Genomic DNA, 24,566 nt, shown 5'->3' with positions numbered 1-24,566 from the left:
AGAGCTCTACTTCCTGTGTGCCCACGCCTATATGCCTTTCTGTTCTGTCTTCTCATTTCCTCTCTCCACCCAGCTACATCACTTCCTGTCTGTCTGTACAGACCTCCAGACCTCCATGGTTAACTAGTGTTAGAATTTAAGGCATGTGCCATCATGCCTGGCTCTGTTCCTAGTGTGGCCTTGAACTCACAGAGATCCAACTGCCTCTACCTCCCAAGTGATGGGATTAAAGGTGTGTGCTTACCATTGCCTGACCTCTATGTTTACTATAGTGGCTGGCTTTTCCCTCTGATCCTCAGATAAACTTTATTAAGGAGCACAATATATTGGGAGAAACAATATATCACTACAAGCATCTGCTGACCAATTTTAGCAGAGATGGCAGTGGAGTGGCAAGCATTCTGGGGAGAAATTGAAACCTTCCCTTGAACAAGGACGTGTTTTAAAGGCTGTAGATAGAACACTGATACATATGGTACTATCTGGTAGAATGTATTGCAAACAGGAATCTTTTTATCAGGTAATTTGCATACCCAGGAAGGCTTTTATCACTGGCAGAACGAACAAATATTCCTAGGCTTGTTCCTGTATGAACACAAGTGACTCCCCATTTCTCTTTGTCTCAGGGTGTTTCTTCCCCCTTTGCTGCGTGGTCCAGTTCTTCACATTGTACTCTTCCTGCTTCATCTGCTCATGAGATGGAAGCAATCAGGATCTTAGAAGCAGCTTAGGATGAGTGGACAGCTACCTCCCTTCTTCTGGTTGTGATGTCTGTGACTAATTCATAAACACAGGGTTATGAGTCATCCCAAACTCCCTGAGCCCCTAATGGCCTTATTAGGTAGGCAGAGAGGAGAGGCTCTGGGACCCAAGTCAAGTGCACCAAAGGGCCTTTTGTCTTTACTTTAACCGTTGCTTATGAGGGACCTGCTCCTTGCTGTTCACGATTCACTCAACTGTTAATGAGCTGATGTGCTTGTTTGCCAAGGTTTGCTCCCCTAATCCACCTGTTCATTAAAATTCCTGGGCTTCTTCCCAGGATTCAATCCCAGAGATACAGATTTAGGGATTAGGTCTAGAATTCTTTAGGGATCAACCTGCGAGATTCTTATCTTGAGGCAGATATTCTGAAAATTCCTATGCTCTCTCTTCTCAATGGGATTTCCGAGGGAAAACCTTCAGCCCGGTGACTTAAGGTTCAATGGTAAGTGCAAAAGCACTTTGTCCACCTGAGTCACAAAGCGTCAGATCGACTTAACTTGCAGTACAATTAACTTGCAAATTACAGAGTAACATTCTCAAGGAATTTTCATCCAACCGTTTCTTTAACAAATTGTCTAGGTCATCTGCTCAGGACCAGGCATTGTTCTTGATACTAGGGACACAGTAGTGAAAAGACAGTTCTGATCCCTGCTTATAATGAAGTTTTTTTAAAGACAGAATGTCAGTCCTTCAAATTATAGTCCCCATTACATTAGCAATAAAATATCAATATTATATTTGTATAGCACCCTACCAAAAAATGACATGGAATGATAGTTACACAGTGTTTTTGCAGATAGAATATGCATGCATCAGATTCTGTTGTCGGTGGCTTGGGGTACATCAGTGAACATATCAGGTAAAGATCTCTGATCTCATAGAGCCGATATTCTAGTGCGGATATAACAATAGAAAATATGATCAGTTAGGTAATGCATTGAGTATTTATTGCCTTGGTTAGCAAAGGATACTGGTTCTATGGTGGGAGCAGGGGTCAATAAGTGAATGACCATTGAATATGTGGATAGCCTCATTGTTAAGGGGGTCTTTTAAATGAAGACTTGCAGATGCAGGATTCCTAAGCTGGGACAAATTCCCTAAAGAGGGGAAATATTTTTAAAGAAGAGCAAGAGAGGGCAGGAAGTTCATAGCAGAGGTAAGCTGGGATCATTTAGGGACTTGTCAGCTGTTCAGAGAGAAACAGGGAGGCATTGCAGGGTTCTGAGCAAAGGGTGACATGATGTGACCATATTATTTATGGGATGATTGTGTTGTGAGTAGGTTGTAAAGGGACATGAATGGAGAACATGAACCAATCACTTAAATAGCATCTAGCTGCATGTATCTAGATCCAAATGCACATCTGGACAAGCTATAGATGTGCATTAATGAGAAGCCAGCAGTCCTAGGCACTAGAGAAAAAGCTGTCTCTAAGCACACAAGAGTGGTCGTGTATGTGTGTGCGTGTGTGTGTGTGTGTGTATGTGTGTGCGTGTGTGTTATAAACAACAACAACAGAGCAACAAAGATGTTCATGAGTAGGAGTCAATAAATGTAAGCTCCCTAATTCCAGGACACTGTCCAGTAGTTAAAAAGAATGATTGAGCATTGTTTTATCAAGATGGATAAATTCCTTTAACTGTTTTTCTTTAACAATTAAAACCAAGTTAGGAGAACAGTTGAAATATAGTAAGTTCAAGGTGCTAAAATAGTACTACCAACTTTAGATACAAAAATAAGCTGGATGGTGATGGCGCGCACTTTAATTCCAGCACTTGGGAGGCTGAGGCAGGTCAATCTCTGTGAGTTCATGGCCAGACTGGTCTATAAAGGGAGTGCCAGGACAGTCAGGGATATACAGAGAAAGCCTGTCTTGAAAAACAAACAAACAAACAAACAAACAGAAGCAAAAACAAAAATATAAACTGTAAGCTCAAATGAAGAAAGAGATCTATTTTCCTCATGATAATTACGTCATGGAATGGAGAGAGGGCAAAGGGTTTGGAAAGAAAGGGAACAAAATAAATTCCAAACATCCCTGAAATCTGGATATTAGTGTGTTAATTGTGCCCCGCTTCCTCATTCCATCCTTCCATTTGAAAAACTTGGAAAAATAGTAAAATGTTCAAGTTTATATGTTTTCATTGAAAAAAATCAACAAACTCTAATAACAAACAGAAATATTTTATGAAAGTGAGTAAAAGAGAAGCAATTCTTACAGCAATCTGTAAACTTTTAAGTCACTGTATCTCCCTGGGTTAAAATACCAGCCATCATAGTATTATTTTCCATGTAAGTTCACTTGCTGATAGTCAAAATCTGATGCTCTAAAGAGTACTCTGAAGTGAAGGAGATTGGCAGGGCTCAGAAGGAAGGCGTGGATGGTCTTTCTCCTACCCTGGTTCCTAAGCCCCTCTATCTGTCACTTTTTTCTCTTGACCTGAGTTACAATCCCTTTTACTTAAGGGAGTCACAGACCTCACAGCCCTACAGCCCTTTTCAATATAGGCACTCCATATCAAAAGAAAGGTTTGCTTTCCCTCTCTCTTTGGCTTGAAGGCTGTGATTCCAGAGGACATGGATACCCAGGAGGGAGAAACATCACACAAAGAAGCCAGGAAAAGGGTGAACGAGGCGCTTTCCTGGGTCCTCTCCACATCTTCGGCTGTTATCAAGTTCCATCCACATTTCTATGTGGCCTGCCAAACCTCAACAGAAAAACAGACCATCTCCCCTCAGTCTCTGTGTCTTTATCTCTGAAGGCATCCATGTCACATAAGACTTTGATCCAGTTCATTTGACAGATTCTTCTCTTATAATGTATGTGTGTCTTTTGTTATATGCCAGCCGAGACTGTCCAGTGGATTAGGAAGGACCACCGCATCTTACTGCCTGAATTCATGTCTGCAGCTTTTCCTGCCTTTCATCTTTCTGACTGCCTGCTTTTGTACCACTTTTGTCAACATTTAACAGCCTTTGTGGCATTGGTGGTGCATACCAGACACCACATTAAAAATGGATTTCCTGAGCCAGGTGGCAGTGGCGCACGCCTTTAATCCCAGCACTTGGGAGGCAGAGGCAGGCAGATTTCTATGAGTTTGAAGCCAGCCTGGACAGGCTCCAGGAGCCAAAGCTACACAGAGAAACCCTGTCTCGAAAAACCAAAACTATAGCAGAAAGTTCCTACATCCGGGTTCCCAAGGTTCATGAACTTGGCTTCACAGGGTGGGGTGCTTTAGGGGGACATTGGCAATGAACGGTCTCACTCCTGCACACAGAGGTTGTCTTCCTCCACTGCTTGCAAAAGCTGGCCGGATGGCTTGGGAAGCTTATTATTTTGTGGAGCTGAAATGTTATTAGGCAGAAGAACAACCCGAGCAAAGGATATTTCAGCGAGTGACAAGTATGTTTTGTACAGTGTATTGATGATAATTTCTCTTCTCTGCCTCTCGCTCTCCTGGTTTTATGCTAGAGGCTTCTTTGAAAACAAGTGTTTTCAGATTGGAGCACGTTATGGCAAGGAGCCCGGAAGAGGTGGATTTAGCGCGCACTGAAGTCCTGTTTTCAATTATCAAGAATCCACAAAACCACAGGCTTAGGTTTGGGATAGCCAATTTCAACGTTTGCCTTTCCAATGTAAATGTATGAGACATAAGCTGTTTAGCAGTACTGGGGTCTTTCTCAGTGACACAGTCTCATCTCTCTAGCAGACTACCTGCTGTGCAGGCTTATCACAAAAGCAGGTTATGGCGCCTTCATTAATATGTCGGCACACTGACTAGACACTGGGATGGGCAATTGTTTCTCTCTAAGCGGTGATCCAGCATACATATTCAATTTAATATATTTCATTATGCTAATTTGAACAAGAAAATAGATTTTTTTCTTACAAGTTCCAGCACATTTTCCAAAGACAGAGAAAACCTGTTACTGTTACAATACTTTATTCAATTGTTATATAAGAATTTCCATTTTAATGCAGGCAAGTGTCTGACTTGAGGTCACATGACCCAGAAGAACAAGAGTGGTTGAGACAATGGAAAGCAGAGAGAATAAATGATGGGGAGGTCATAAAGAAGGAAGGATGGGTCAGTTAGCTGGGCCCTGTCCATGCCAGAAATTCCTTGTTCCTGATCAGCTTACTGATAAGCTCCATATTCCTCTAGTTTCTCACAACCAGTGTAAAGAACAAGTAGCTGGAGTCACAGGTTACCGAAGTTACCTAATAAGTCCTAACGTGTCAGTTTTCTTATCAGTAATAGGGCTGAGGATAATACTCGACTGCTGACCTCAGAGTGTTTGCTCAGAAGCTAATGATATGAATGAAAGTGTTTGTAAATAATAGTGTAAGATTTATGTCCTCTGTTACATTTCTACCGTTAAGAATGAGATAATGAGGGGTTGGGGATTTAGCTCAGTGGTAGAGCGCTTGCCTAGCAAATGCAAGGCCCTGGGTTCAGTCCTCAGGCCTGGGAAAAAAAGAAAAAAAAAAAAGAATGAATGAATGAAATAATGGTTTAGATCTAATTTATTTTAGTCAACATGCAATGTATGGCCCCAAGTTTCTTTGTCCAATACAGAAGCTGGTAGCTATTGACATTCATTGGGTTGAAATTGAATACTACCTTTAAAAGAATCCGGCCACTCAGTAGTACTTACTACATAATGTTGGCAGCTACATGTGTCTAATGGTTACCTCTCAGACAACATGACTGCTAGAACTTTCCCACTATTGAGGATGGGCTGGTCTAAACTTTAAAGGATGGAACTTTAACTTGCTTGCTTGTCATACTATATACAAACATTAATTTTTAAAAGAATATTTATTATATTGCATTGCATGTAAGTGTTGTGTGGATGTGCATGGAAGCCAGAAAGGAGAGCTGGATCCCTTAGAGCTGGAGTCACAAAAGCTTACAAGCTGCTCTTGTAGGTGCTGAGATCCAAACTCTGGCCCTCTGATGGAGAGTAGGTGCTATTAACTGCTGAACCACCTCTTCACCCATTTCCTCTGCCCCTTTCTAACCAGCAGCTTGCCTTTATGTGTTAAAGAGGAACCAAATTCTATATTCACTAAATTTCCACCTTAGCCGAGGTCTTTATAAGTGTAATCAAGAGCTTATGGAATTATTGAAAAAGAAAGCAGCTTTTTGGTAGTTCATTACAACAAATTCTGAAGCCATAAAATGTTTTTATACACCATAAAAATGGTTCTCCAGCTTTGTTCCATGGAAACTCATTTTGCTTTGATTTACTGTGACTTGGGACCTAAGACTCAGAATGAGATTAATGAGCTGCTTCTGGTTACGTCATCTTCATGGATCCTCAAAGGCAGCCGCTGCTCTAGTCACGGACGATGTTCAGCTCTGCTCCGGCTTTAACCGAACGGAATGCCTACAGTTTCCGAGTAACTCCTCCCGACAGCGCAGCAGATCATGTAGTTGGCATGTCTCACTGCTGCCTAGGCAGCTTGCCTGACTGTTTCCACAAAGACTCTGCATAGCACAGGGGCCAAGAGAGGCAATTTAAGGAGAACCTACATGGATCAAGCTAGGGTAAGCAGGCTGATAGGCTGAGGCACTTCCCCTTGGAGCATGTGGGGCTGTTTTTTTTGTTTTTGTTTTTGTTTTCTTTTCTTTCTTGGGTTTTTTGAGACAGGGTTTCTCTGTGTAGCTTTGCGCCTTTTCCTGGAACTCACTTGGTAGCCCAGGCTGGCCTCGGGGGCTGGTTATTTTTAATGGTCAACTTGACACAACAGAGAATTACTTGGGAAGAGAGTCTCAGTGAGGAATTGCTAGATCAGGTTGGCCTGTGAGCATGCCTGTAAGGAAGTCCTTCTTCTTCTTCTTCTTCTTCTTCTTCTTCTTCTTCTTCTTCTTCTTCTTCTTCTTCTTCTTCTTCTTCTTCTTCTTCTTCTTCTTCTCCTTCTCCTTCTCCTTCTCCTTCTCCTTCTCCTTCTCCTTCTCCTTCTCCTTCTCCTTCTCCTCCTTCTCCTTCTTCCTCTTCCTCCTCCCCTTTCTTCTTCTTCTTCTTCTTCTTCTTCTTCTTCTTCTTCTTCTTCTTCTTCTTCTTCTTCTTCTTCCTCTTCCTCCTCCTCCTCCTCCTCCTCCTCCTCCTCCTCCTCCTCCTCCTCACCTTCCTCCTCCCCCTCACCTCTCTTCTTATTCTAAGACAGGGTTTCTCTGTGTAGCCCTCGCTGTCCTGGAATTTGCTCTAGACCAGATTGGTCTCAAACTCCTGCCTCTGTATTCTGAGTGTTGGGATTAAAAGCTTGTACCACTGCACCCAGCTGGAGATTATTTTTCTTAATTAGGTTAGTTGAGGTGGGATGATCCACTCTAACATCAGCAATATCACATCACAAGTTGGATAGAAAAAAGTCAATTGAGCTGAGCAAGTAAACACACATTGATTTCTGTCTCTGTTCTCAAGTGTGATGTGACTTATTGTCTTGAGTTTTTGCCTTGATTTACCCACAGTAATGGAGTGTAACCTGGAATTGTAAGCCAACAAATTCTTTCTTCTCTAAATTGCCTTTTCAGGGTACTTCATTACTACAGTAGGAATGAGAAAACATATTTAACACTGTTTGATACTTTGTGATGATCATAGATTATAAATATATGAGGTACCAATCATTCCTGAGCATCATTTAGGTTCCAAATGAGTGTCTTTGCTAGCAACACATGCTTTCTAATTTCCTATGTACTTCTTCTTCTTTTTTTAAAGACAGTTTTATTATGTAGCCCTGCCTGGCCTGGCACTTGCTAAATAGACCATAGCCTTGAATTCATAGACATTGGCCTGCCTTTGCCACCTGAGTACTGGAATTAAACGCCCAGTGTACATATTTTTAAAAATTCTTAAACAACCACTTAAATTTTCTGACACAATGCTTTGACTCTAACAACAAGATAATAGGAAAGAAATTCCGACAATGCTTTTGTGCATTTGTTAATTTGCTAATTGGCAAAGCCAAGTGTCTACTCCTTTGGGTCTGTGTTCTTTTAAGGAGAATACTATGTCAAGAAAAAGCAGTTCTATGTTCCTGAGATGGAATGCAAAGGGGTCCTCTTGTGGGGTCCTGTTGTTGACTCCAAAAGGACTGCTGGGATGCCGAGTAATGAATCAGGCTGCTCAAGAGATATTTGAAGAATAGGAGCTGTGGCCAAGAGCACAGATAAAGGAACATTCTAGAAGATTGCTTGCACTTGAGTAGGAAGTGTATGGGGGGGACACACTTTGAGGATGTCAACACCAGTTGGCAGTCAGCAGGAAGATGGTCTCAGCTGTCGTTTGTTAGAGAGGATACAAATACATAAAGAAAGTGTGGGAAGCTGAGGATCTGGGGTGACCATTTCTGTAAAGGGCAAACAGCATGGGGAAATCATGGAGTCTGACGAATCTTGTGGCCGAAGAAGAGAACTGAGAAAGTCATCTCTGAAAACTGTGTGGCACCGGCTGTCCTGGTACTACTTGTGTTGGTATTGTGTTCCCCAAAATATTGTGCACCCTAATAAACTTATCTGGAGTCAGAGAACAGAACAGCCACTAGATACAGAGGCCAGAAAACGGTGGTACTCATGCCTTTAATCCTATCACTTGGGAGACAGAGATTGATCTAGATCTCTATGAGTTCAAGTCCACATTGGAAACAGCCAGGCATGGTGACACACGCCTTTAATCAATCCCAGGGAGTGACGGCAGAAGGAGAAAGATATATAAGGCATGAAGACCAGAAACTAGAAGCATTTGGCTGGTTAAGCTTTTAGGCTTTGGAGCAGCACAGTTCAGCTGAGATTCATTTGGATGAGGACTCAGAGGCTTCCAGTCTGAGGAAACAAGACCAGCTGAGGAACTGGCGAGGTGAGGAAGCTGTGGCTTGTTCTGCTTCTCTGATCTTCCAGCATTCACCCCAATACCTGGCTCAGGTTTGATTTTATTAATAAGACCTGTTAAGACTCCTGCTACACTACTAAAGGTTGACTTTTGTCTCTTTCCTCCCCTTCTCTCTTCCCTTCCCCTCTCCCCTCTGTCCTCTCCTCTATCTCTCCCCCTTACTCTTTTCTGTGTTCCTCTCTTCTTTCTCCATCTCCTTCTCCCCATTCATCCCTTCCTTTGGCACTTACTTCTCCCGCAAGTCCTTAACCTAAGAAACACAGCAGTGTCAGAGCCGTTAGAAAGGACAAAGACTCCATCGTGGCATTGGCTCACAGAATGACAACGTTTTATTGGTTTCAAATTAGATCACAATAAGGTCTGTTCCATAAGGAAAATGTGATGGGAGATGAAGACTCATACTTTTTATAAAAAAAAGGGCTAAAATTATATTTTAAGTTTATGCACATATTAATAATTATTTTTGTTTTCAGATTGACCCAATTTGAAGAGGGAAAAGTTGAGACATTAACATAATAAGGAAATTGCAGAGCATGTTAGATGGTGTTCGATGGTGTTCGATGGCATAAGAAAATATATAGCCAGTTACTGTGGTCTGGGCGGGTAGAGTACAGGGTGATAGCAAGTTGAAATTTCTATACAGATGGTCAATATGGTTCTTTCATTATTCTGTCTCCAATTCTCTGACTGTAATTATAGATAGAAGTGAGAGAGGCTTTTATTTGTCATATTATCAATATTTTTAGAATTCTTCTAAAATATTACTGGAAATATATGTTCTTAAAATTTTGAAATAGTACTATTTCTGAAGTCAAGAACTCATCACCTCCTAGATTCCTTATTGCTGAATGTTTTCCTGTTTTTAATCACTAACAAGTTTTTATTGATCTTGAATTTTTTCTTTCTGAGGTGATGAATTGATTTTCCCTTTAGTCTCTTAATGGAATCAATTTATATCTAGAAATTCTGACACCCTCATACATATATAATTTAAAATATTTTTAATCTAAAAAATAAATACCTAAGGTGATTCTTAAAGAAGATGAATTAACTAAACATACTTCTGGCAGGATCAACCAATAAATTCCGAAGAAGAACTTGACACAAACCAAATTAAACGTTTCTTTCTCAAGTTGTTTTGGATAGATACTGTTTTGTCATCGCAATAGAAAACAAGCTGAATAAAGCAGTGTGCACTCCCAGCCACTGAACTATCTCTTTAATCTCACTGTGTGGTGGGTACCTGTTCCACCTATGACCTTGAGGCACCATCCCCTAGGGCATGGACTCTTGGCAGGATTGAGACCTAAGGGGCACTTACACCTGGCTCTCTTCTCTCCCTCGTGGGCCTGGGTGATGTGGACTGACTCAGGCAGCAGAAGCTGTGTGGGACCGACCATCATCCTTCCAGGACTCTGCGACAATTTTGTCCTATCCTGGTCAGTGAGTTGTTCTCCCCAATTTATATCCTAATAAACTCCCTAATACTCGTTAAGCAGACTCCCTTGGATACCTCACTATACCACTGTAGACATTCTTGACTTCCTTTAGTCTTCCTTCCTTCCTTCCTTCCTTCCTTCCTTCCTTCCTTCCTTCTTTTCTTTCTTTCTTAGTCGTGTGGGGGTAACACTAAACTAGCTTCACTGTGATAGAACTGTCAGAGCAAACTCTACATGTTTACAATGTACCATTTTGTTAAGCTTCGATATTTGTCGATCTCTGAAACTGTCAACCCACGTTAATGAATTCACTTTCTCCCCCACCACCCCAAAGTTAGCTCTCTACCCTTTCTGACTCCTTCCTTCTTGCCTGCTTCACCCTTCATTCTAGACAGTCATGGGTTGGTTTTCTGTTGTGATACTACATATGTACTTTAGACCTAGTAGATTTCAATCATACTAGTTATTTAGAGGTTCATGTGTTGTGTTGAGTGTCTATGTTACAGACTTAACTTTGGTATTTTTAATCTTACTCCTTCATGCTGTGCGTCTGGTGGATTCTGAGGTCAGCTTTCCAATTCATGTAATTTTTGTTTTCCCAGGCTGTAGAATTGTTTAAATCTTAGCTATTTTTTTTTTAATGATCAGGATTTCTAATGGTTCTTTTTCTTATGTACTAATTGATACCTTATTTATTTGTTGAGATTTATCATTTCTTGTTATTTTTAAAAAGTTTCCTATAATTTATTGTTTGAAGAATCTAAACATATTTGTTTTCAGATTTTAAAATCATTTCTCCACAACTTAAAACTTAAGCTCCAATTCTCTGCCCTTCTTTTCCAATATTTTCTTCCACTGTGTGTGTGTGAGCACATTCGTGAGGGCACTTCCCTGGTGTTGGTGGCTTTTTTTCATGCTTCCATCAACTGGCCTTACCCATTCTCTTCTTCTTTGGACGTTTTGAGCTTGCTCTCATCTGCTCACCTAGGACTTTAAATCTAATCCAATTTAAGAAATAGTACATATAGACACCCAACCAGTGGGTTACTTGTTGCAATTTTCACTTTTGCACATAAAGGGGAGTATCAAAAATACCTCATTGATTTCCTGTGGAACAAGTGACCATTTTGAAGAGGACTCATTTAGAGAAATGACGGTGTGAATTATTTTCATAGCCAAATCAATATTTGAATTTCTAAAATAAATGAATTGTAGAATTCTGTGAAGGTAGTTTTATTTTGTTCATGAATTATCTCCAGAGATGGTAAGATTTTCATTCACTTCTGTGAGGAGGCGAGTTCCAGTTTCAGTCAGTAGTTTTGTTTTAAAAACCAAGGACTAGGCCTCACTCACTTCAGACCAAAACATCACCCTCTCCAGTTCCAGGAGGGGCCCCTGGAAGAAGGCCAGGTCCACCTATGTTGTGAAGACTTTAAGCACAGGAAGATCTGGACAGGGAAAATTTTGTTGAGTATTTCTTTGTCGTTGCCCCCCCCCCCCCCCCCGTTATCTTGAATTAATACCAACACACGCCAGACATTCTCACAGCCATCTGAAAGGGCAGTGGCCCCACAGAGGGAATAGCTGGTGGGGTTGTTCCGGAGTCTTATGAAAGGAAAGGTGGTAGTATCTTCTACAAATATGAAAGTGGATGGTCACAGATAGGGTACACGTCATGTGTATGCGCATGTGTGTGGTTCCTTAGAGATGTCCATGTTATTTTTGAGACGGAGTGTCTCTCTCTCTCTCTCTCTCTTTTTGTTGTTGTTTTGTTTTCCAAGACAGGGTTTCTCTGTCTAGCTTTGTGCCTTTCCTGGAACTCACTCTGTAGCCTGGGTTGGCCTTAAACTCACAGAGAACTGCCTGGCTCTGCCTCCCAAGTGCTAGGATTAAAGGTGTGCGTCACCCCCACCCAGCTGAAACTGGGGGGGTCTCTTTTTAAGTCTGGAGCTTGCCCATACAGCTAGACTGTCTGCGCAGCAAGCCTGAAGGATCCCATAGTCTGTTTTCCTAGAGTTGGGATTATAGGCACGCACTACTGTACAAGCTGCATATACATGGGCTTAGCGTGTGGGGATGGGAGTCTGAAGTCAAGCCTTCATAGTTATACAACAAACATCCTACCCACTGGGCCATCTCCCTAATCTCAGAAGACTTGGTTTACTTCAAACAGTTCCTTAGAAAAGCAGTTCCCCTGGAATCCAGTGCTGTGTCTCTGACTGGAGTATCTGGGCATTTTGTCACTGATTCTATAGAGGAAGAACACCCAAGAATAGGCATGGGGCCACTACAGTCAACAATTACACTTTCAGCTTGATTGATCTGGCTTTGTGATAATTCTCCTTAGAGAAGAAAAATGTGGCGAACACCAAACTACCTCAAGCGAGATCCAAGGAAATACAGACATTTGATTTTTTTTTTGAACACTTCATTGCTGTGGATATCGCTCTGGACAAATAAAATGCTGTTTGGCCAGTGGCTAGGCAGGAAGTGTAGGCGGGACAAAAGAGAAGAGAATTCTGGGAAGTAGAAGACTAGAGAGAGACACTGCCAGCCGCCACCATGAAAAGCAACACTGGTAAGCCACAAGCCATGTGGCAAAGTATAGACTAACAGAAATGGGTTAATTTAAGATAGAAGAAGCAGATAACAAGAAGCCTGCCACGGCCATACAGTTTCTAAACAATGTAAGTTTCTGTGTGCTTTCTTGGTTGGGTCTGAGCGACTGTGGGACTGGCGGGTAAGAGAGATTTGTCCTGATTGGGCCAGGCAGGAAAACTCTAACTACACTTCATCTGAATTAGATTCTCTTGGGTGACATGATTGGAAAACAGCATTTCATTTCAGTGAAAATATGTTTGGCAGCCCCTCCATATACAAAGTTCAACTTCAGGGCAAAGAAAAGAAACACTCATTATGTAACCAAATCAAATTATGAGCTATAGAGGAGAGTTCCTGCCTTGGTTCAATCGGTAATAGGAAATAGATATAAGCTCTTTTAGATTATAGAGTTATTTTGGATATAACAATTCCAAGTATTTTCACCTTGGAGACCTTTACCATGGTATCTTATTTATTTAGAGACCATTATGTAAGACACACCATAGCAAAGGTAGGGTTGACTCCCTTTTTACTTTCATGAGAATTCAGGAATGAAGACAGAGAAGCAGTTCTGTAGTAAAAAGAAGCCTTTTCTAACTGCTGGATGAAGAGTCACAGGGGCAGAAGGTGAGGAGGTGGGGCAGAGACTTCTCCAAGCACTGCTTAGGTGATGGGGAGTTGCTTGTGGAGATTCTGTTTTTCCTCTGGTCTTCTTTCTCTCTCCACTCAACATGGCCATTAGCGTTTTCACAGTGTACATCTTCAGCTTCTCCCCCTACAGCAAAGCCGAAGATTAACACTGTGTTAATGGCCATGACCTGCATGTGGTTCTGAAAACATCTGAGCCACATTTAAAAAATGAGACCTTGCATTTACAAGTCCAGCTTTTTAACTTCTGATGGGGCGGGAGATCTGGTTTCCTTAGGTCACCCAAGCAACTGGGAGACTGAAAACTTTCTCCTCTGCCACGGTGCTGACCTTGCTTGCCTCCCTCTTTATATTAGCAGCTGATTCCCCTCAGCCCTTGTTGCGGACATTGGCTTTCTGAAACATTTCCTGCATTATTTGTTTGTCCAGCAAGACTTCATGAGGAATCTGTGCTCTCAGATCCGTGGATGCAGCAGTAAACAAAATAGACAAGCTTCCCAACCTCGCCATATGTATATTCTGATGAGAAGAGACAAGAACAAACAAAATCTTTGTTCCATTAGGTAAAAGATGTTGCAAGGAACTGTAGAGCCTGATGCGTCAGATATGACTGTATCTACCTGGATACGTATGGGAATGGAATTTGCCCGATTGCTTGGTGTTTTGTAGACAATGAAGTGGGAGTGGAAGCTATCGGTGGTCTCTGGGTAGAAACATTGTTTCCAGGCTTTGACTCTTCCTTGCAGTGGCAATTGTTTTGAAAAGGACTGAGGAAGGAGGACTGCCCGGGAGAGTCCCTCAGTAGACTTTTCAGAGTGCCGTCTTTTAAGCCAAGGAGACTTGGAAATTGGTTTTTACTGGTCTGAATAGAAGCAGAGTGGGGTGCTGGGATTTGAGTGGGGGCTGAGCTCACAGATAGGGTAGGCTGGGGATTTCTCTCTGAATAGATGTTTGAAAGGTAAGTGGATTGAAGGGAGTACATGAGCTGATGTATTATGAAGGTAAGGCTACTCTTGGTTGATCACTCTAGGAAGAGATGTGCATGCCCCCGGAACATAGACTTGAAAACTCCATTGATTTCCAGACACTATTCCTTCCCCGAGATTTTATTAAAATAAACACATTAATGTAAGGAACATAATGACATGCACTGCTAACACTGCTGTTCCTTGCCTAGAGTTTTGTGTTAGGCGTTGCCCACTTTCCATCTGATTTCAGGCTGTGACCAGGCTCTGCGGAATCCATCAACACGTTCATGCTGATTCTCAGCAGCAACAAAGGCCAGACAGCTTTCATCAGCATGCTCAGATCTTAGCGTATTCCCCAAGGGTGGTGGTGGTGGGGAGAACAACACACTCTGTTTTGTTCCCTTTGGCCTGTTATGACTGTTTTAGAGAAACACATAAAGTAAATCAGCTCAAAGATAAAGCAATGTAATGCGTTTTTCAGCTGTGAAAATTGTCTTGGCCGCATGCAATTACTTTTTCTCTCAATGTGTAACAACTGATGTTTAAATCGTGCTATCAGTAGACACTCTTTAGTTTCTTATTCATGGGTGTCATTCAGGTACTCAGTATGTTATAATTTAAATTCTGATTTTTTAAAATATAAACACAGCCCCTTTCATATAAGTCACATATACGTTAACCCACTGTGATGATTACAATGTTTCTGCCTGCTTTAGATACCAGATGAGATACGAACTGATGATTATAATGATGGAGATTAAGTAGGTAAGTCTTTTCTATTATTATTTTCTTCATTCTGGGGGAAAAAAACCCTGAATATGGCAATTTCTTGATTCTATATTTTCTTTGTTTTTCATCTGCATTATTGGACCTCAGCAACTGCGTCTTTCACTAGTTCTTTCCCCCTGTACCGTGTAAGCAAGCATAAGAAATATTCTGGCACTATTGTTAGAGTAAAATCATCTGGTCAAGAGAATCCATTTTCTGGCCTGGGTAGAGATTTAATGTTCCAGTTAGGTTGGTTCAGTCACTCTGACCAAGGGACCATCCTGAAAAAAGTGGGTTCACCTTCATCCCAAGAAAGGTGGGTTCACAGTCAGCCCTTCACTGACTAGACTTGAGGTTTGACATTGTAAGTTTGTTCATTAATTGGAACCTGCTTTGTACTCGATGGATATTGGGGGGGGGGGGTTCCATTTTGGAAAATGCAAGCACACAAACAAGTCTAAGCTATTCCAGAAGCACTAGGCATTCTTGTGAAGGGGAAGAATCCAGCCCCTCGTGTCACTCAGTATGCGCCATGAGCTACATGATCTGTTAAGATCTATGGCATAGTTTTCTTATCTCTGGGAACTCATGATCTCACTGAGAGAGCATTTGACACACAGAGCAAGTTGGAGTGCTTGAAAGCAGAGCGGAAAGTATGTAATCTGGCAATAACTTCTATAGAAGACCAGCAAAGGGGTGTTGGAGTCGGCCTTCTGGAGGAGTGAGATGAGAGATGGAGTTTATGAATTGGAAGGCAGAGGCATCCCAATTCTCAAAAACTATCTACTCAATGACAAGTTACTCTCTAGATGAGAAAATGTCACTGAGCTACCCTGTTCTGAACTTCTCTTTAATTCATGCAATTGGAGTCATACAAACTCTCCAATGAGATGAAGATGGGAAGGAAGCTTAGACACTTTCTAGCTTTCGACTTAGTGTGGGGTGTGTGTGTGTGTGTGTGTGTGTGTGTGTGTGTGTGTGTGTGTGTGTGTGTTAAAAGTGGTCTGGAAGGGTGCAAGGGAGGAGGAGGAAGGAGAGAAGGAGGAGAAGGGAAATAGCATTAAAGTACCATAGCTACTTGAGCAGGGGTTAGATAAGGTCCTGTGCATGCTTATCCATAACATTCCACTCATGGAGGCCAGCAGGGACACAGGAGAAGGACTAAGGCAAGCAGATCTGTCTGTGGAGGTTCCCCACATGGGAGATGAGAGCGTTACAGTTTCATGGCTTCATGTTTGGGTTTTACCCCGGAATGCCAAGCAGTATTTCATGAAATGAATACACACGTGGCATAGGTTAGCTATGATTTTTAGTGTTATATGATACTATAGACCAAATTAAAGGATGGGCTTTTCCTTCTCCTTTTGTTGCCTGGCCTAGAGATTCACTTACACACAGCAGAGCTGAAAAATAATTATAGGAGCTGGAGAGAGAGTTCAGTGGTTAAGAGCATTTGTTGCTCTTTAGAGGACCTGAGTTCAGTTCCTAGGACCCACATCAGGCAGCTCACACATACTTGTAGCTGCGGCTGCAGGGCCTCTGATACTCTTTTTGGACATCAGCAGGTACCAATACACACACACACACACACACACACACACACACACACACACACACACACACAAATAAATCCTTAAAAATTTAACTACAATTCGAATGTTCTGGCTGAGGCTAAGGCTTCAGAAATGATATGACTTTTCAGTGAAGTCAGTGAACCTGTTTTCTTCAAACTCTTCACTGATGTCAGTGATAAAAAGGAACTTGGAGCTTTCAAAATCAAGAGGGGAAAGGGGAAAAGGCAAAGGTATTGGGTGGAACCCGGGGGTGGCAGAATAGGACACTGGGCATGAAGAGTTTACCTTCTTAATAGATCTCAAAATGTGTGAGAGTGTTGAAGAATGGGGCATGGAAGGGAATTAAAAAGAAATGCTTCATCTCCTTCACATTTGGTTCAGGTTAGAGCAGATTACCGGGCAGTTGAATGAAAATGTAAGTAAATATGAAGTAGGCAAACTGATCTAGCGCAATTTCTCACAGCTAAATGTTTGCATCCGTCGCATAATTACCAGAGAAGGGACCAGGAAAGGGGGCAGGGGATTTTGGCCTTTGGGAATTTGTTACTGGTCTTGCCCTTTCACTGTGTTCTTTGCTGAGGTCATATTACATCAAGAAATCAAAGACTAGCAAAAGTAGGTGGAGAGGTGACCTGGCAGCCACTAAGGAACCATCGGCCTCCCGCCCCCATCCGCACTCCCGCCCTCACCCCCAGCCTATCTACAGAGTGCAGTAGGTGATGGGTCCCTGGTGGGGTGCTCAGAGCTTGCTATCCTTTGTCCTTTTGTTCAGAGACAGGTGGCCAAACTAAAAGACCTCCTGAGACACTGTTGTACAAAGCTGTCTTTGACACTATGTGCACACATTTCTCTTTCCAACAGCTTGTATACATTAGAACCTTTCCTATAAATCGTGTAGCATATGGTTAAACCAAATCACATAAACACCACAAGTCTTTGAGGACAGACACTGGGATCTTTATGAGGAGACACCTCATTCTGAATTGTCAGCCATCCCCGCCCGTATGGTCCCATCTACACCTTACACTTGGTAGGCGCACATGTGAACTGGCCATTGTCTTCCTACAGCAGCCTTCTGCTCTGATTGTCAGACCCTCCATTTTCTTAGTGATGCCAGTAAGTTCTTCATCACCAATCTTTAAAACCAAGGTGTTCTTTAAAAATCACTTATTTTCCCTGAGCAGTTTCCAGTCACATTGGCTCTTTCTTCCTCAATACACCAGTTAGACTGCTTCCCTTATGTCCCGAGTCTTGCTGAAGGATGACCCTTTAGAGACAGTTTAGCCTGCAGATACTGCTCAGTTGGTAGAGTACTTGCCTAGCACTCCAGAAAACAAGGCATGGTGGTGCACATCTATGATCTTAGAACTCAGAAGGTGGAGGGGAAAGATCAGAAGTTCAAAGTTATCCTGGGCCACATAGCAAGTTTGATACCATCAGGGCTATAGGAAACTATTGGGGCATGGGGTGGGGGAGTGGAGAGGGGAGGCTTAATCCCATTCTACTGCCCATTTCTCTGTTCAAATATTTTGCAGTGATTCTCAACTATTAATCCATTTATAATCTCTGTATATTGTTTCTATACTCCTAAAATATTATAAATCTCAAAATATGCTATTTTTCCTTTGAACATATAATAGACTTTAATGCTTTTAAGAAAAGGAAGAAAAATAGTCCTTCATTTTTACCTATATTTTTTTACTGTTTTTACATCCTCATTCCTTTCTGTAGAACCAAAATTTCAGCTGGGCAAGGCAGCATAGCCCAGGCCACAGAGTAAGCTCCTATCTCAAAAACAATTAGAATATCTTCCTTCCACATTTAAAAATGTTATTTGTTGAATTAACTTCTAAAACAACTATTAAACTTAACACTAAGTTGGGCGGGGTGGTGGGGGTGGTGGACATATGCAAATTTATTTCTGTAGGTATATAAAACTAGAGATAGGTATGCTTGTGTGTGTGTGTGTGTGTGTGTGTGTGTGTGTGTGTGTGTGTGTGTGTATGCGTGTGTTTTAACATAGCTAAGAACAAGCAGAACAAATTTAGATCTCACACTAGAAAGAAACTAATTCTTACTAACTTTGGTCACATATATTGTTTCAAATGCTACAGTGAGTTCGTTCAGTGGATAGCCAAAAGCATTTTCCATATTCACAGTACGGGACTTCTACTATGCATCTTTGACAAGGAAGAAGAAATGTTTTTTTTTAAAACTGTCTGGCATAGTGTCTGTCTTTGACTATATTCCTGCAGGTATCTTAATGTGCCAAGATACATGATTTAGCATGTAGGCTGACTCAAAGTATAGTCTCATCTTCTTTGATTGTGGATTACATTTATGCCACAGTGACCTTGAATCTATCTCCCAATAAAATGCTGGAAAAGGAAAAAAAACACCCTAAAACTACAATGTGGATTTGTTTGTGGGAAATATCTTTCTTGCTTAAGAAAATGTCTTAAACACACATACATGCATATCGTAAGAGAGAATACGTGGGGATGCGTAGGTGTTTGTATGTATGTGGGCACATAGATGTGTTTAGTGTCCATCACACATGTGCGTGGGTGTGTGGAGGCCAGAGATCAGCCTCGGGTGTTGTTCCTTAGGAACCATTCAAGAGAGCTAGACTGACTGACCAGCACCAGCCATGTGGAGCTTGCTCTGGATGCATCTCTGGCTCAGGGATTCCCAGTGCGGCACCACACCTGTCACGTGGGTGCGGGTTGTGTGGGATCATTTTACCGTGTGCCGTCTTCCCAGCCCTGAAAATGTCTAAATGAAGGTTTAAACCTTTGAGATGAAAATGTAAACCTTTTGGCAGATGTTTCACTGAGAAGGGATTTGAAAGAGAACTGTTCTTGTCTTCTGTTATTTCCTGATAAAATTGGTTGTTTTTTTTTTTTTAACCTTTGTTCCTCTGAACGTCATGTGTCATTTCACCTCACACTTAGTGTCAGATTTTCTTCCTTGAACTGTCTCTGGTTTTTGCAGTATTTATTTATTTATTTATTTTAAATTTTCTTTTATTGAAAATAGGGCTTTTCCTCACACAACACATCCTAATTATGGTCTCCCTTCCCTCTACCCGTCCCAATTCTTCCCCACCTCCCCTCTCATCCGAATCCATCTGTTTTCTGTCTCTCATTAGAAAACAGACAGGTTCCTAAGGGCTAATAATAAAATAAGATATAATAAGAAAAAATAAAAACTAACACATTGGAATAGGACAAAATAAAGAAGCAGAAGGAGAGAGCCTGAGAAAAGGCACAAGGAACAGATACAAACACAGAGACCCACTTGTACACAGTCCCTTGAACACACTAACTGGTAAGCCATAACGTATACTCAAAGGACCTGTAGAGTAAAAAGAAAGAAAGAAACTGAAAATATATAAATAAAATTAAATTAAAATAAGATTTTTTTTTTAAAGGAGAAGTCCTAACGTGGCATTATGAGACAAGGAAGTTCCAAAGATGGCGTTGACTTTGTTTTCTGCTGTCCATCTACTGTGGGACATGCAGCCTGCCCTTAAGAGTAGATTGTTTCTCGGTGAGACTTCATTGGAGGAAACTAAATTTTCGTTTTCAAGTGGTTATCAATTGGGGATTGCTTCTGAGTTAGGAATGGGACATGTGTCCACTTCTTATGTCACCTCCCTCCCTGAAACGCTATTGGGAAGGGTAGTAAGATGGCCTCATGTGTACAGGAGCTTGCTGTGTGCTCCTGATAGACTTAGTTTGATCCCCAGAACCCACGTCAAAATAAAGCCCAATGTGGTGATGTGAATTTGTAGTCTCAATGGTCCTATGACAGGATGGGAGGTGGATGTAGGAGAATCACCCAGAAGTCCACAGGCTAGTCAGCCTGGAGCACGTGATGAGGTAGAAGCACACACACAGACACACACACACAGACACACACCACATACACATACCACACATATACAGATACATACACACAACACACACACAGACACCACATACACACATGCTACACACACACACCACATATACACATACCACACATATACAGATACATACACAAAACACACACAGACACACACACCAGAAACACACAGATATACACACATCACATACACACATACCACACACACAGACACACAGACACCACATACACACATACTATACACACACCAGACATACTCACCACATACACACATACCACACATATACAGATACATACACACAACACACACACAGAGACACATAAACACACACACACACACACACACACACACACACACACACACACGATTTTAGACTATGATACCATCCCATGGTCACTGAAGACTTTTCATTGTATTGCAGGATTCTTTTCACTCTGTTTCAGACTAAGTCATTATTATTGGATTGTCTTGGAGTTCATGTCCACCATAACACTAATTAAAACTTTTTTTTAAGTATAAAATACTGTGTTTTATTCCATCCTAGAGTTTCTTTTGGCATCTTTATGGTTTCCAAACCTTTCTGAAATCACTCTTTTCACCTGTTTCATTAATTTTTATATATTTCCCTCAGCAAATGTTTCACATTTTAAATTATGTTATCTAATTACAGTGTCTGCATACCAGATATGGATTTGTTTCTTTTACCTAATTTTCTTTTGGCTGTAAACCACATTTTTTGTTGCTGTTGTTGATGTACGTACATAGTAAGCATTTCTTTATATTTCAATGTGGTGGTTGAAATACGAATTTTGTCATATTCCTCTACAGTGTGTTAAATTTTGTCCCGGTTAAGAGTTAAATGAATCTTGAATCATATTCATTTCCCCTCAATCCTAGGATAAAATACTAAATACTTGTATATAGTTTTGATTCACAGGGGGTAAAATACAATCTTAGATCTCTTTTATTCTGGGTGTCTAGATTTCTGCTGCTGAGTCACCTGGAGTCCCACCTCTCATAAGCAATAGCTCAACAGTCAGCTAAGGTGTCAGCAGTTTGGATGCACCTTTCAAGAGAACCCTTTCTGGCTCTCTTCTCTCAGGGATTTCATCCCTCGATTTTAACCATGATGGCAACATCAACTGCTACCTGGAGACTTGTGTAATAAGAGTACAGAATGACTTACAGCTCATTAGGGCTGAGTTTCCCAGCGGGAAAACTCAGGGTGGATTTTACATTCTGGGGTCCTTTCTCAAGGATCAAATCTCCCCTTGTTTGGTCTGTTCTTGATTACTCTCTCTCTAATACTTTCAAACAGTTGTTTTTAATATTCTTTGGGAATGTTAGTCCACTATAAGATAGCCTGTCATTACAGGGACTCAGAACCTCTGCATTGAATATGAATGAGTCATAAAATCTTACCTCAGCTTTCAAGATCCTCCAGAAATATTCCTTGTGTTGGTTAATTTTATGTGTCAACTTGAATAGGCCATGGGATACCCAGAGAGCTGCTAAAAATGTTTCTGGCTGCCTCTGGGAGGATATTTCTGGAAGAGATTAGTAGTTGAATCAGCCGATGAAGTAAATATCATCGTTATCGAAATGACCAGGTAACATACAGGCCACTGAGACCCAAGTAGAACAAAAAGCTGAAAGAAAAACATGGGGCATCTATCTTTTATTGCCCAGAGAAGTCAGTGTTGTGAATTCTTAGGCTTCAGGACTCAGACAAGGACTTACCAACCTGGCTCCTTGGGTTCTCAGGCCTTTGGATTTGGACCAGAACCAGACCACCAGTTCTCCTGGGCCTCCAGCTTTGTGTACATTGTTGGACTTTTCAGATTCCAGGCGTTTCTTAGCCAATCCCTTATAATAAATCTCTAAGGTCCTTGTACATATTCTATTGGCTCCATTCCTCTGGGTAACCTTGACTAGTTCAGTCTACAACCTTTCTTTTTAACTTTGTCTGTACTTGGCTCTTTCTTTCTTTCTTCCTTCCTTCCTTCCTTCCTTCCTTCCTTCCTTCCTTCCTTCCTCTCTCTCTCTCTTTCTCTCTCTCCCTTCATTCCTTCTTTCCTTCCTTCCTTCCTTCCTTCCTTCCTTCCATCCTTCCTTTCTTTCTTTTTAGAATAAGTCTATGATTTATTTATATTTATGTGCACATGTGTGTGCCTTACTGTCTGCTCACACCATTTGTATACAGGTGTCTGAGGAAGCCAGAAGATGGTGTTGTACCCCCCTGGAACTGGAGTTACATATGGTTCTGAGTCATCCAGTGTGACTTTCAGCAACTGAACCTGGGTCTTCTACAGGAGCAGCATGTGCTTCCAACCACTGAGATATCTCTCCAGGTCCCTGCAGAGATAAGTCTTATGCACACCCACTTCCTGTCAGCTTGTCATATCTGGTGTTCCTTCAAACTTTGTATCTGTGCCTTTAATTTTGTTTTTTATTTCTTGTTTCTCAGAATGTCCAGAGTCTGTTGTCACACTTTATGAGCTTCTTTATTTTATTATTTTTTTGCCTGTGTGTGCATATGTGTGATATGTATATGCATGTGTGCAATATGTGTGTGTGCATGTGTGTGATATGTGTGTGGGCATGTGTGTGATATGTGTGTGCATGCATGTATATTCATGTGTGTGGAGACCAGAGACTGATGTTGGGTGCCTCCCTTAGTCTCTCTCTACCCTATTGAGTCTGATCTCTCACTTGAGCCCAGGCCTAGACTATTGGGCTAGTCTAGCCGTCAAGCTTTCTCCCGGGATATCCACCTCCCAGGTGGACACTAAGGATCCCAACTGCAGTCCTCATGTTTGTATAGGAAGTGCCTGCACATGCTGAATCATCTCCCTAGACCTTATGGGCTCATTTTAGCATCTCTCTTCCTCGTCTTCTGTCATAAGCACGAGAGGCAACGATCCAATCATTTACTGATAATACAAGTTACAAAAGTATACATTAAGGAGTTCTTCCTACACAGCAGAAAAAAAGAATTGAATGTAAGCATCACATGCATGGGTTGCTATAAAAGAGAAGGAAAGGGATAAACTGGGCATGCACAGTTTCTGCTCTTGAGCTCAGTCAGTTTAACTGTCTGTGAGAAGAGTAATGTGTGTGAGAGTCGGCAGTAGTGTTATTGTAGGTGACAGTCCTCCAAACAGAGACACGAAGAAAGCACAAACTCTACCCACAGCACCCTTGCCAATTATTAAGTGGATCCCCAATACTGACCTATTGTTTTTGCACACGCCCCTCCTACGCTCTTCTGCGTGAATGCACTCTCTCATTGCCACAGATGTGTATTTTTGCTTTATTGAATATTACAGCATTTATTCTAGCATGTAAGCATTTTTGCTAGGATCCCCTGAGAGTCAAAGGCTAGTTAATGCTGTTCATGTTTAATATTCCTCAACTACCGACATAGTGACTAAGAGGTGGTGAGCCTTCAACGTATATTTACAAAACGAGAAAATGAGCAAATAAAATGATCCGTTGAAGGCGTGGGTGGCCTATTCTACATAAGATCAAGTCAAGAGTGCTGCAATAATTTAAAACTGAAGGAGCACAACTGTCAAAGGAATGAAAGAATAGACTTTTGTTTAAAGTAGCTGATGGTTTCTCACCACAGAAGGTGGTGATGACATCACCAGCTCATGACCATTGTCCTCTCCTCCACAGCGTGAGAGACTCAGCAGGTAGGCTGGGAGCTGAACACCAGGGACTTCTGACAGCACCTTCTTGGAACTGGAGACAAGCTTCTCTAGAGATTTAAACATCTTGACTCACACAGCTGTTAGAATGGTGGAAGTGAGTAGATTAAGAAGGGAAATTGAATTTCTCTAGAAGGTGATGTAAGGCTTTCCTGATCGTCTGCCAGACTCTAATGCTAGAGTTTGGATGTTGAATGTTACAGGTTCAATTCCCAGGGTGATGTGTTTGGAGGCGTGGGACATTTTAGAGACTGGGGCTAATGGAAGGCCTTGGAGCAAGAGAA

Source organism: Onychomys torridus, chromosome 23 (assembly GCF_903995425.1).
Source record: "Onychomys torridus chromosome 23, mOncTor1.1, whole genome shotgun sequence".
NCBI lineage: Eukaryota > Metazoa > Chordata > Mammalia > Rodentia > Cricetidae > Onychomys > Onychomys torridus.
This window is presented reverse-complemented; position numbering follows the sequence as displayed.